Source organism: Gavialis gangeticus, unplaced genomic scaffold (assembly GCF_001723915.1).
Source record: "Gavialis gangeticus isolate Ggan-Ray unplaced genomic scaffold, GavGan_comp1, whole genome shotgun sequence".
Taxonomy (NCBI): Eukaryota; Metazoa; Chordata; order Crocodylia; family Gavialidae; genus Gavialis; species Gavialis gangeticus.
The window spans coordinates 53,994,094-54,006,444 of NW_017728995.1; the positions used below are offsets into that span (position 1 = coordinate 53,994,094).

At 42.5% G+C, this 12,351-nt stretch overlaps 1 protein-coding gene across 2 annotated transcripts in view; it reads right to left on the bottom strand.

Moving 5' to 3' along the window:
* PXYLP1 (2-phosphoxylose phosphatase 1) overlaps positions 1-8,145 on the bottom strand; it is a 143,571-nt gene extending 135,426 nt beyond the window's left edge. For both annotated transcript variants that reach the window (XM_019503661.1, XM_019503660.1), the window contains exon 1: positions 8,123-8,145. The gene's annotated coding sequence lies outside the window, so the exon portion shown is untranslated. The remainder of the gene's footprint in view (positions 1-8,122) is intronic.
* Positions 8,146-12,351: the final 4,206 nt, after the last annotated feature.

Below are 12,351 nucleotides of genomic sequence, written 5' to 3' on the forward strand. Positions count from 1 at the left end.
AATTGGCTTTGCTCCCAACATGAGTGAATAAGCTATCCTGAGGTAGGGAGGTACATGGTGTAGTCTATATCCTGCTTTATATGGAGTGTCTCTATCCTGCAGCAGGACTGCTGAGTCCAGCTTCTGTTAACCCATGTACATGAAGAGGAAATAGTGACCCATCTGTTTACAAAGACTTGGGAGCCAGCAAATACTTCCCCCACACCAGACTTACCAGCCCAACACCAGTCTCCAAGCTGCCTGGCTGCAAATCGTAATCTAAATCGTATCAGCTGATATGCCTCCTTAAAAATCAGCCATCGGTATTGATTCAAAAAGTCTCCATTGACGCACCCCTAATACAAGCACCATAAAAGCCCCACTGAAGCACCCAATCTACACAGACGTAGGGCAAGCTGGGTCCAACTAACACACTGCCTCTTCTGGGAGCGCACTGGGCTCGGTGCAAATGCACACAAAGTTTAAAGTGCTTTTTTTTTTAATGTCCATAAACAGCCTAAATCCTTAAATGGCCCTCCAAGAGACTGCCTATTCTTTCAGATGTACCAATGAATGTGTTCTAGCTGGAGCTCACTGGCTATAAAGAGCTGGTAGAGGTCTCCAGAATTGAGAACGCATTTTCCCGTTTGGTCCTCTGGATGTCAAATTTATTAACATTTTAGACATCCAGAAAAGTTCATAATTTTCCTTTAGAATCTGGGATGAAGACAAGATGAGAATTGTTATTTGAGAATAATTCGAATATGGGGCTGAAGTAACTACCCATAAATGAAACTAATCTAACAGCAAATTTAAGTAGCTTAATATAATCTTGATTATTACAAATGTGTGATGAGGACCAAGAGCCTAGGACAGGGTGGGCAAGATGTGGCCCAGGGGCCAGATGTGGCCGTTCAGGCCCACGGGGCCCCTAAAAAAATTACAAAATTAATATTAATTTGCCCTGCGCTGCCTGTCATGCAGCCCTGGATGGCTTGTAAGCGGCCCTCTGCCCAAAATAATTGCCCGCTCCTGGCTAGGATGTGTTCTCCTATGTATGAAAATCAGACAGACTTTTCCCTATACAGTATTAGGCATGTGCATGTCTTTGCAAAACTGAGGTCAGTTTGTCTGCCTCAGATTAACAGTTTTATTTGGATAACTCTTTCCATTTTGTCATAATAATTTCCAAGAGACTGTAAAAAACTGTGGAGTCTCAGAAAATAGACACTAAAAATCTGTTGCTATACATGTCTAATGTATCACCCTAATGCCAAACTTAGGCTGAGCAAACAGTAACAAATACTTAACATAAAAAGACATTATGCACAGAAAGGAAAGCTTATAGTTTAATGGTCCCTTTGAACTCGTCAAAAATAATAGTTCTTACTGAACAGTGGTGAAATAGCTTAATGAAAGTTATTCCAGACCACTAACTGAAGTTAAACCGAGCTGTAAAGGATAAAAGTGAGGCATAAAAACATATGAGAACAAACACACCAGGAGAGAAAGAGGCAGTTAAGTTAAAACAGATGGAAGGACAGACAGGAAGTTGAAGGAAAAGAAAATTAAACACAGCAGGGAACTAAAGGTAAAATACATTAAGAAAAATCTCAAGAATCTATATAAAAATTCCCACAATATAAGATTAGCTAACAATAATTTGCACAAATACAGGATGCTACAAAAAGCGAAGAGATTTTAAAAAGTGGAGAGAACAGATGCCTTATTTTTAACAGGGAAATATATGGAAGAAGTTTAATTACCTTTTAATACATTTTCATTCTTTCAATTACGTTTAAATAGTTCAGAAATTGTAAACCAAAGGGAAACATTACGTTCATATAATACATTTAGGCCTGTTAACAGATTAAGGTTGCTATGTTATGATTGATTCGGAATGGTTCCTGTTGAGTAATTGTGTTCAATAAAGGTCTGTCAGTACAATTTGTCATCACCTGTCACTTGATTTCAAACATCATGGGATCAGGTGCACATATATAGTACTGTGAAATGAAACAAATGTTATACAGTACTGGTATTCCAAGTGAAAAGCAGAATTAACACTATGAACTATTATGGAGAGACAATACTATGAATGCTGCAGACATTAGTTATCCTGCCTGGATATTCAATAAGAAACCCAAAGCATATCCCAATTAAGTAGCACAGGGGTTGTCAACTGGGGGCACACATACCCCCAGGGGTACTTGGAAAGGGGCGAGGGGGTACATGCGGGTGGACAGGGATAGAGCGCTGCCATCCCACCACCCCATGCTGCCACCTCCCAGGAGCAGAGCCGGGGGGGAGGGGGGGGCGGGGAAATGACACGAAGGGCAGCGGCTCCCCTCTGCAGGCCACACAGGCACTGCCCAGCCAGGGAGTGGGAACTTGCACACAGCGGCGACTGCCACCATCCCACACCCTGCACCACCGCCGCCACGTGCAAGCCCCTCCCCACGCCCCCACTCCATGTCCTTCTGCCACCATCCTCTTCCCCCACCCAGCCAGAAGTGTACCCAGAAGGGGTACACTCCTTTAAAAAGGTTGACAACCCCTGAAGTAGCACATAGAAAGAAGGAAGTGCTGAAAACGAAGTGCTGAAAATAAACTATCGGAACAGAAAAAGAGAAAGAAACCTCTCACGTGTTAGCAGAAAAAAGATGAAAAGAACACAAAGCCAATGCACTTTTGGCACTCAAAATATACTATTACAGAAAAGAGAGATCATGTAACTGCAGAGCAGCAACCGTCTGTGTGACATCTGTAGTATATTGATCTTTATCTATTTACTTTATTGGCAGTTCAGAGTGCAGGTTGTGTCCTAGCCTCACTGTCTCCACCTGAGAGCTCTCAGTATTTAAAAGTCAATTTTAGCAGCAACTAACATAACTCTGACTCTACGAGCCCATGATTCTCCAAGACCTTTCCATTGCTCCCACCCTCTTTTTTTTGGTCTTGTTTTCCCAGATGACTCTGTACCGTGGTATGCGAAAGTCAGTCAGAACTCAGCATTTTCATCATAGGCATTTCAACAGCAGCTTTATAAATTATTATAAAACAAAGCATTTCTTACTCGTAACTACTAACAGGTCTTCAGCAGATGACATAATTCTAGACTGGATTTACAAGTTCTACAGAACCACAGATTCAGGTGCTATTGATTATAACCAGCATACACACAAAAGCAACCCAAAGTTTAAAAAAGCAGATACCTACATAACACGCATTTCTTTGACTAAGTCAGTATCTGTAAAGTACTCTGACATTTCTTCAGGTTTATAATACATAGTGCTGTTTTTGATTATTTCACACAAGGCACTGAAGATACACCTGGGAGAACAATGACTTTCAAAACTCCTGGGAAGGTAGACCCATCTTAAAATAATCATTGCTAGTTGTAAGACATCTTGTGCCATATGGCTGATACTGTTATGACTTCAAAGTTAGCTGCATCCATCTAGGACAGAAACCTACTATCTTACTTAGAGAGCAAACATGTTATCACACTGCATCACCATGACAGCTTAAATGAATTTACTTGATTAAAATAGCATGTCTCCATAAGAATCAATACTACTCTTCAAAGTCTGCTTCCATAAAATTACTGTACTTATCTGGTGTGGCAGATCCAGCAACATCTCATCAAAATGACGCAAATTGCCAAGATGCAAGTGAGTGGAAGTGGTCATTATGAAACAGAGCAGGGAAACAGTTATAAAGCAGGAAAGCATAAAATTTTTGTATCTGAATGAATGCCAAAGACACTCCACAATAAGTATGAAATGCTATCAAGCTCTGCAGTAGACCAAGGTCAGAGTCCAGGAATGGAAGAGAGAAGTCTGCAGACAAAAAATAAGTTAATGTTTGTAAGTTAATTTGTGCGGCAGGGCATGCCACTTTAAGGGCTGGAATGGGCAACCGACAGGTGCTCAATTAAGGCAGCCATTTTCAAATTAAGGCAAGGCAGCAGTTTGCTGCTTGCAGCTAAGGGAGCGACATCACGTGGCTGAGCTGCTTCTCACAAAATCTTGGAGGTAAGGGCAGGAGGCTCCTGGTCCTGGGCATGGCTCAAAACTGCACCCTGCTGGGGCAGGGAGGCCTGGAGGGACTGCCCATGGCAGGGCAGCATCATTCAAATGCCAGGACCGCTAACCTCCCCAGTGAAAGGCGGGTAGAGAGTGCCTTAATATCTCCAGCCCCCAATAACATTGTGGGTAAGAGGGCCAGACACGTCTCTGAGGACACCTGAGCCCTAGGGGGTTCAAGGGGACCCAGTAGACCCAGCAGCAGATAGTCAGGCCAGGCAGGTCTGCGGACACCTGAGCTTGCGGGGGGAGGGGGATGCAAGATTCTGAGTAGCCAAGGGAGAGAGCAGGACTATGACCCCAGAAAAGGGCAGCAGGATATTTGGTGGGTCTGCACAGAGTAGGGAGCGTCTTTACAAACCAAAGGGCTGTGCATGAGCAAAATGCAGAGTAGGGCTGAAGGCCAGTCTGAAGGGCTGTGTCAAGGGACGTGTTGAGTACGGCTGAAGGATGGCCAGAAGGACAGAATATGGGCCATTCCCCAAAGGAGTGTGTTTTGTATGTGCAGAAGTGCCCAATGAGCTAGGGTGAAGTTAGCCCAACGCCTGGTTAATTGGCTGGTCACTACCTGCTCAGGGCAGGGGGCCAGACTCTTTCCTGCCCTGGGCAGGGGGTTGGGCTCGATGATCAGTTGAGGTCCCTTCCAACCCTAGCATCTATGAATCTACCCAGATGAGGGTTGTGGGAGAGGCCCAAAAGGCTGCATGTCGGCCAGTCAAGGAGTGAAACTGATAAATCTGATGACCTATGGAAGCCGCTCAGAGGATCAGGGCAGAGTGAAGGAGGCCCAGTATGGAGCAGCGTGAAAGAGGCCCCGTGAGACGGCAGAGTGCAAGAGGCCCCGGTGAGAGGGGAGCAGCATGAGTGAGGCTCAGAACACAGCACAGGCCTGACAGAGGACTAAATTGGTCCAGCTTTGGCCAGGAATACAGTGGCATTGGGGCAAAAAATGGGCAGCCTCCCGCATTTACCACCAGTTTACTTAACCAGCAAGTCATGGCAGGAAAGACTGGGTGGACTGCCCTACGTAGGCAGGTGGGCAGGCTGACACAAGACCCAGCCCCAGGATGGCCCCCTGCCACAATTTGGAATATGGTACTTAAGAACTTAGGGAGCCCACTCAGTTTGAGATTCTCTAGGCTGCCAATAACATCTATCTGCTTTAGAGATTTTAACTGTCTTTGATGAACCTTAAATCCTTCCATTGCCTCTGAAGGATTTTTTCCTTGTGCAAGTCTTGTTCTGAATGTGGTGAACAAACTGAAAAAGCGACAGCGCTTGAAGTGATCACTATTAAATATTTTACTTTATCTTCAGTATCCACCTTCAGACTTTTAGTATGGTCTTATTTAAAGCAACTATTTTGTCAAAGAAAGGAAAACACTACAAACAAGAAGGCCTCTGAAAACACGTACAGAAGACAGCATCCCACAATTACCAGAGCACAGACCACACTGATTTTTTCAGGTTATAAAAAGCACCAATTCAGAAATTAAAAACTATAGCTTTAAACGATTCAATTTAGGCAGGTGTACAGTTATCCCATTATCCCCTGCATCATAAAGAAGGATAAATATCTATTCATTTAGTTACATGGATGGGAATTCCCTTGCTCCCCACTTCTTGTTAACCAGGCAAATCACCTCAATTATTTAAGCTCAGAACATCTTTAAAGCGCACTAAAACCCAGCATAATACCATTCAAAGTCCTAGAAAAAAGTTTCACTCAATTATAAGGATACCATGTTCCATGTAGTACTCTCCTAAATTTTCAATGGCCTCTACTCTGCAAAGTAAGTTAAAATCCCTTTAATAATGATCAGCCATCACCTTTCCAACACACACTAAATATGAAGTATAGAAACAAGTGGTGATGGCATCTGGTAGATAGACTAGCCTAGGAACTTTTCTTCAGTGCACCCATCAGCTTGGCTTGGGACCCTTGTCCTGCAGTACACAGGACTGGATTGACATAGCTATACCCAGGCCTCAATGAGGTTCTTGCAGTATAAATATGGACATGGAAACCTGAGAGAAAAACAAGCAGCAACGCTTCAAAACTTAAATAGAAAAATTAAGCTGTGCAGAAATTGCGAGTCAAAGTAAGCACGGGTAAACAATATACTAGAAAAAAAGGCAAGAGGACCCACGGCAAACACCCCCTCCCCCCCCAAAAAACCCACACATGCTTAATAGGTATGAAAAAATGCACTGGAACAAGTACACCTCTGTTAGTCAACAGGAAGTATATATCACTACATGTTTGTCAAAAGGTAATTAAAAAGTAAATATTTAATATAATCTGGAAAGGATTTGAGATGCTTTTAAAAGCTACATATCATATGAATCTCTCTTCTCCATTGCCAGAGTATTTCAGAACCTACCCTGTTTCTGAGCCTACTTGTGTTAGACAGTGTAATCAAAGAAAAGACTCATCACCACATTGCTGCTTTTATCAGGGAAAGTCGGCCAGTCCTTTAAATTTTTCAGGCTGCTCTGACCCCAGACTTTTTCCTCTATATGCTGTCCTTGCTCTTCCTCAGCCTCAAAAGAGCTATGTTCAGCCCAATCAGCCTGCCTGTCCTTCTTGTATATTTTCATCTTTCAATCCTCACACTGCTACAGCTGCTGATTTTATGAAGAGCATAAGCCTTTGAAGCTGACATGGCTGTACTGCAGTCTGTCAAAGTAACCAACACAAGCTCTCATCTCTCCAATAATAAGGAATCCAACCAGTTCTACAGAGATGAGTTGCTATATTTCCTACCACACCTAGTTCGAAACTTTATTGCACAAACACTGAACAGCTACAGCAAGGTCCAGTAAGAGGAAATCTCATTAGTGCAACAAGGTCAGGATCTCGAGGATTAGCCAAAACAGTCTCCTGTGTACCAGAGAGCAGCAGGAGACATAAAAAGGAGCAAAAAGGGGGAAAAATATCTAGGCTGAGGGAAATGCAAGGAATTGATTGAATTCTTCTTGCAGAAACACTGTCAGGGGTTTTCAACCTTTTTCTATCATTGTACCCCCAAGCGGCTGGACGCAAAGCAGTGTACACCCCAGCCACCAAGCATAGCAGGGTGGCACGCAGCCGTTTGCCCAATGGGAGGTGGGGGGCACCACATGTGAGCTCCCCCCCCACCCCATGTCTGGTCAGGCGGGCAGCACCTGCACAGCACCACAGGATCATGCGTGGCAGCGCTCCATCCCCACCCACCCACGTGTACCCCCTAGGACCTCTCAAGTACCCCTGTTGACAACCCCTGCTCTATGTGGAGATGAGGTAAGAGTTAGAAACTAACAACTTGCATTTGAAGTTGTTGGGAACTGGGAAGTCCAGGACCGCACAATTCTTACTTTTTGAGTTTAAAGTCTTAAACCAATCCAGCCATTAATGAAAGTTAAATCCTCCTGACTCAGAATCTTGGCTGGGGAAGGGAAAAAATAAAATAAAAAAGCATCTTAGTGGATGCTTTCCTAAAGAAAAAGTTCAGTCTAGACATCCAGGATAAAAGAGATTCTATTCTTCAGAGCACAAGATCGTAAATAAGTATATTAAAGGCCTATTAAAACAAGCTTTATTATGACAACTGCTGATAAATTATATTTCTAGTTTTCTAAGGCAACTTATTGTAATAAAAAACAAAGGGAAAAAACACTTCCGGCACAGCAAAATAATCCAGTTTCTGGATTTTAAATTGATTTTTTTTGTTAAATAATTATATTGAACTCATTGATAAGTAATAAAAATAGAGAGAAGACAAATAGCTTGTCACAAACAATACAATCTTAGAGGACCACACAATTTATTTAACAGGATAGCACAGGGGTGGGCAAAATGTGGCCTGCGGGCCAGATGCAGCCCCCCAGGCCACTGTATCCAGCCCACAGGGCCCCTAAAAAATTTAGAAAATTAATATTTAGCCGCCCCTGGCTGCCTGTCATGCAGCCCTCGACGGCTTGCCAAAACTCAGTAAGCGGCCCTCTGCCTGAAATAATTGCCCGCCCCTGGGATAGCATATAGAGAGAGACAAATTAGTTTGAAACTCAAATACCAGAGCTTTGAAGACCTCCTGCATCAACACCACAATGCTGGATTTTGAGGAACGTGAAGATTTTCTGCAGCTGAAGTGAAAGATGAAGCATTAGTTATGTTGAAATTTACATTAGAGATATTCTCCTAATTTGTTGAGAAAAAACTACTCCAAGAATTCTCCAAGACCACTTCTAAGTTTCACCCAAAACACCAAACACACAGAAAGGTGAGAAGAACTTAAGCTTCTCTCTCACCCACCTCCTTAAACACACTAGCCTAATCGCTTCATTTCAAATGTTAAGGTAAAATGTGACAACTTTGTGTTTACCCTGTAAGTTAGTGGAATCACTGACTTGAAATTAACATATAGGGTGTCAGTACCCGAGCACAGAGGCTGCTCCAATGTGCTGTAATTGCAGCACGTCAGAGCAGACTTAACTAATCCAGTCTGCTAGAGCGTGGCAATTACCAGACTCCAGCAGCCTCCTGTGTCTTGTGCATCAGCATCCGCATACTTCAAAATAGCAGCAGGGGTGCTTGAACAAAAGCTTGTAGAACAAGCTTTAGTTCAGGTGCCCCCACCACCACTCTGAAGTGCAGGGATGCTGATACACAAGTCGCTGTGGCGCTTTAATTAGAACAGCTCTTGAAGCCACTCTGATTAAAGTGCCACCCCCCACACACCCCTCCAGAACACGTATAAATGTGTCCATAGTTTTCCAGAAGTAATACAGCTTTCCAGTTCTGCAACTCTCTTCAGCAGATGTAAGAACTGTACGTCTCATTTTTGCAAGGTTGCTGTTAAGCTTCTTAAACCATGTGGGGTCCCCATCACTAACAGAAGTGGCATCTCACTGATCACATCCCCTTGCATCTGAATTAATACAGCATCCCTCTGAGAACTTCAACAATTCTTCTACAAACAAGTAATAAAGGAACATATTTTAGTAATTTTAAGTGTGATAAACATTTTGACATATTGAAAAACAATCAAATCATCTTACTTCTGCATTTCATTTCCCTTCCCCATTTGGAAATAAACAAGCACCACCAAATAGACCTCTCTGTTTTCACATATGTATTTCAAGTGCTCTGCACACCAATCTAGGAAACACTGGTCTATTCTAATATGAAAACCTGACTTGGTCTAGAGAAGTTAGGAAAGGGCACAACAACAAACAAAAAAAATGTTGCTTTTCCTAGAAGTTAAGTTTAAGGTCTGGGACAGACATTGCATAAACCAGTTCGAGCTAAATCAGTTAAGTCTGATACAACCAGAGTCTGATACTACATTCATCCACAGGTTTCTCTCAAACCAGTTTTGGCCATTTTCAAACTGGTTTATGTGCCCTGAATGTCTGTTCTGTTACAGGTTTAAACCAGTTCTGATCACTTAAACTGGTTTGTGTGTAATATCTGTCCCTAGCTTAAGTGTATAAACTTCAAACATTTTACCTGTTCTTAAGGTTTTCTCTTCTAAAGAAAAGCAAAGAGATGACAATCTCCAAGATCACTGACAGCAATGTTGATATAAAGACTGGCAAAGAAAAACTAAAAAGAGTAACACATTTCAAGTATCTGGGAGCCAACATCACAGAAGACTTAACATTTGAAAAGGAAGTCAAGACCAGAGTAGCCACTACCAACAAACAAAGCTAAAGAAAATCTGGACAAGCAGCAATATTACACTGAAGGTAAACTTACACCTATTGCATGCTGTGGTCATCTCAATGACACTTTATGGCTGTGAGGCACGGATGCTTAATAAGAGGTTAGAAAACAAAACAGGCATTTGAAATGCCGTGCTTTAAGAGACTGCTGTGTGCCTTGTACATCGAGCACCGGACCAATGAGTCAGTCAAACAACGGATCAGTGAAGAAATTGGAACCTGTGAACTTTTGCTGGAAGTTGTGCTATGACTGAAGCTGCAATGGTTTGGACACATCATGAGAAGGTCAGACACTCTTGCCAACACCATCAAGCAGGACACAATGGAGGGGAAGAGGAAAAGAGACCCAAGAAGAGATGGGGAACTAATATTAAGGATTGGATGAGGCTTCAACCGACAGAGTGGATACAGCCAGTTAAACACAGGGCAGACTAGAGGAGAGTTGTTATAGCATCTAAGGTGCCCCAACAGTCGCAGCAGCCTCAGGACTGACTTGACTTGAGAGGTTTTATAAATGATCTGATTTTATTAGTAAAATGTATTATTTTTAAATCCCAGGTCCTATGAAAGAAGAGCACTTATTTACTGAACTACTAGATATGGAAAAGAACTGTTCAAAGACAAGTCAAGTCATGTTTGATATACTTAACTAGAGATGTAATGGTATAGTACTATTATAACTTTCTATGATAACCTGTAACTTAGGCCAGAATTCAATACCAGGAAGCATATCTATTTTGTAGCAAAAATCTCCTAAGCTTCTGAACTAAATCTCTGGGATTTCCTGGATTTCAATTAGTCCCTTCACATATCTTTATGTAACTACTGATTTAAAAAAATATTCTGGTCCCTCAAAAAACTGGGTACTCTAGAAGCTTGAGGAAAGTCAGAAAAACCTTAACTTTAACAGTGGAATATTAAAGTTCAAGAAAACTTTCTAATCACTGCTACTGAGATGTGAACTCTTGTCTCTACTTACAAAGCTTGTTAAAAATAAATGAATCGGAGGGAATGTGAAAAAGCATGTAAGGGTCAGTAAGTAATTGGATTCTGCATCTGCATCACACCTTCTGCAAATAATATCCAGGTGATAAATTGCACTTTCGGATAACAGCGTTCAACCCACTAAATCAGGGGTTGTCAACTGGGGGTACTTGGAAAGGGTCTAGGGAGTATACGCAGGCAGGCGTGGATGGAGCACCACCACCCATCACCCCATGCCGGACGGCAGAGGCTTCCCTCTGTGGACCACATAGGCACCGCCTGCCTGGCCAAACGGGGGGGGGGGGGGTGCTGCTGCCACCCACCACCCTGCGCCACTGCTGCCATGTACAGAGGCAGGGGCAATCAGCAACCCACAGGCTAGATCTGCCCCTTTGAATCCACAGAGTACGACAAGTTTGAAACCCCTGGTATAAAGGGTAAAAGAGGATAGTGACAGACTTTTCTGTGGCTGCGGGTGACAGTAACATTGGCCTTAAATAACACCATGGGAGATTTGAGTTGGATATTAGGTAGAAATTCTAAGAAGCATGGTTAAGCACTGGCACAGCTTATCCAGAAAGCTGTGGAATCTCTGTCCTTGGAAGTTTTTAAGGATGGGGGATAAACAGTTGTCTGGATGATTTAAACATAGGTGGATCCTGACTTATGAAGTGGGGGTTACATTAGATGACATCTCTTCCATCACCATTTTAACATGATTACATTCTGTAACACTAAAACATGTGCTTCTTCTCACATTACAAAGCCCAAATGTTACCTTGAGAGGCTGGAGGTAAGAGGAGGCAAAGTGGCTTGAATCCTAAAGCATTATTCTGGACAGGCAAACCACAATTAGGCTGCCGACAGATGTTTAAAACAAAAAAATAAATCCAAAAAAAACCAATCTGCGCTTTACCAGAAGAGGCAGTGTGTTAGTTCGACCCAGCACCCCACTGTCTGAATAGATTGTGCATTTCAGCGGGGCTTCTTGGCGCTTTTATCTAAAGCCGATTCAACCAGCTATTAGATAAAAGCGCCAAAAAGCCCCACTGAAGCTCATGATCTATGTAGATGGTGGGCAAGTCAGGTCAAACTATCACAATGTCACTTATGGGCATGCACTACACTTGGTGTGGGGGCACACCAAGTTTAAAGTGCTGCTTGGTTTTTTTCACATCTTTAAGCAGTCTTACTTCTTGTAAGTATAATCATTATAGGCCATCAATAAATGAAGCCATTTCAGCATAATCAATGGTTCTTCAGGTGAGCATATCTAAAAAGAAGATAAATAATTTTTAGTAATAGTAAATTAAAGGTTCAGAACACAAGGTACAGTAAAAGTTTGTTTAGGTCCAGCCTTTGAAGAGAGCTCACTGAAGAAGACTGCATTTCACATTCTTAACTGTTAACTAAAGCTATTACAAATATTATGCCACAAGAGTACCAAAGGTCTAAACAACACCGATCTCACTAAAAAGCCTCTTTCACTTAATTTAGTTTAGATACTGAAATAAAGTGACAAAAAGTAAAAAAAACAACCAGAACAACCAAGAAACAACATCAACAACTGAAGCATTCGGGGGGGGGGGGGGGG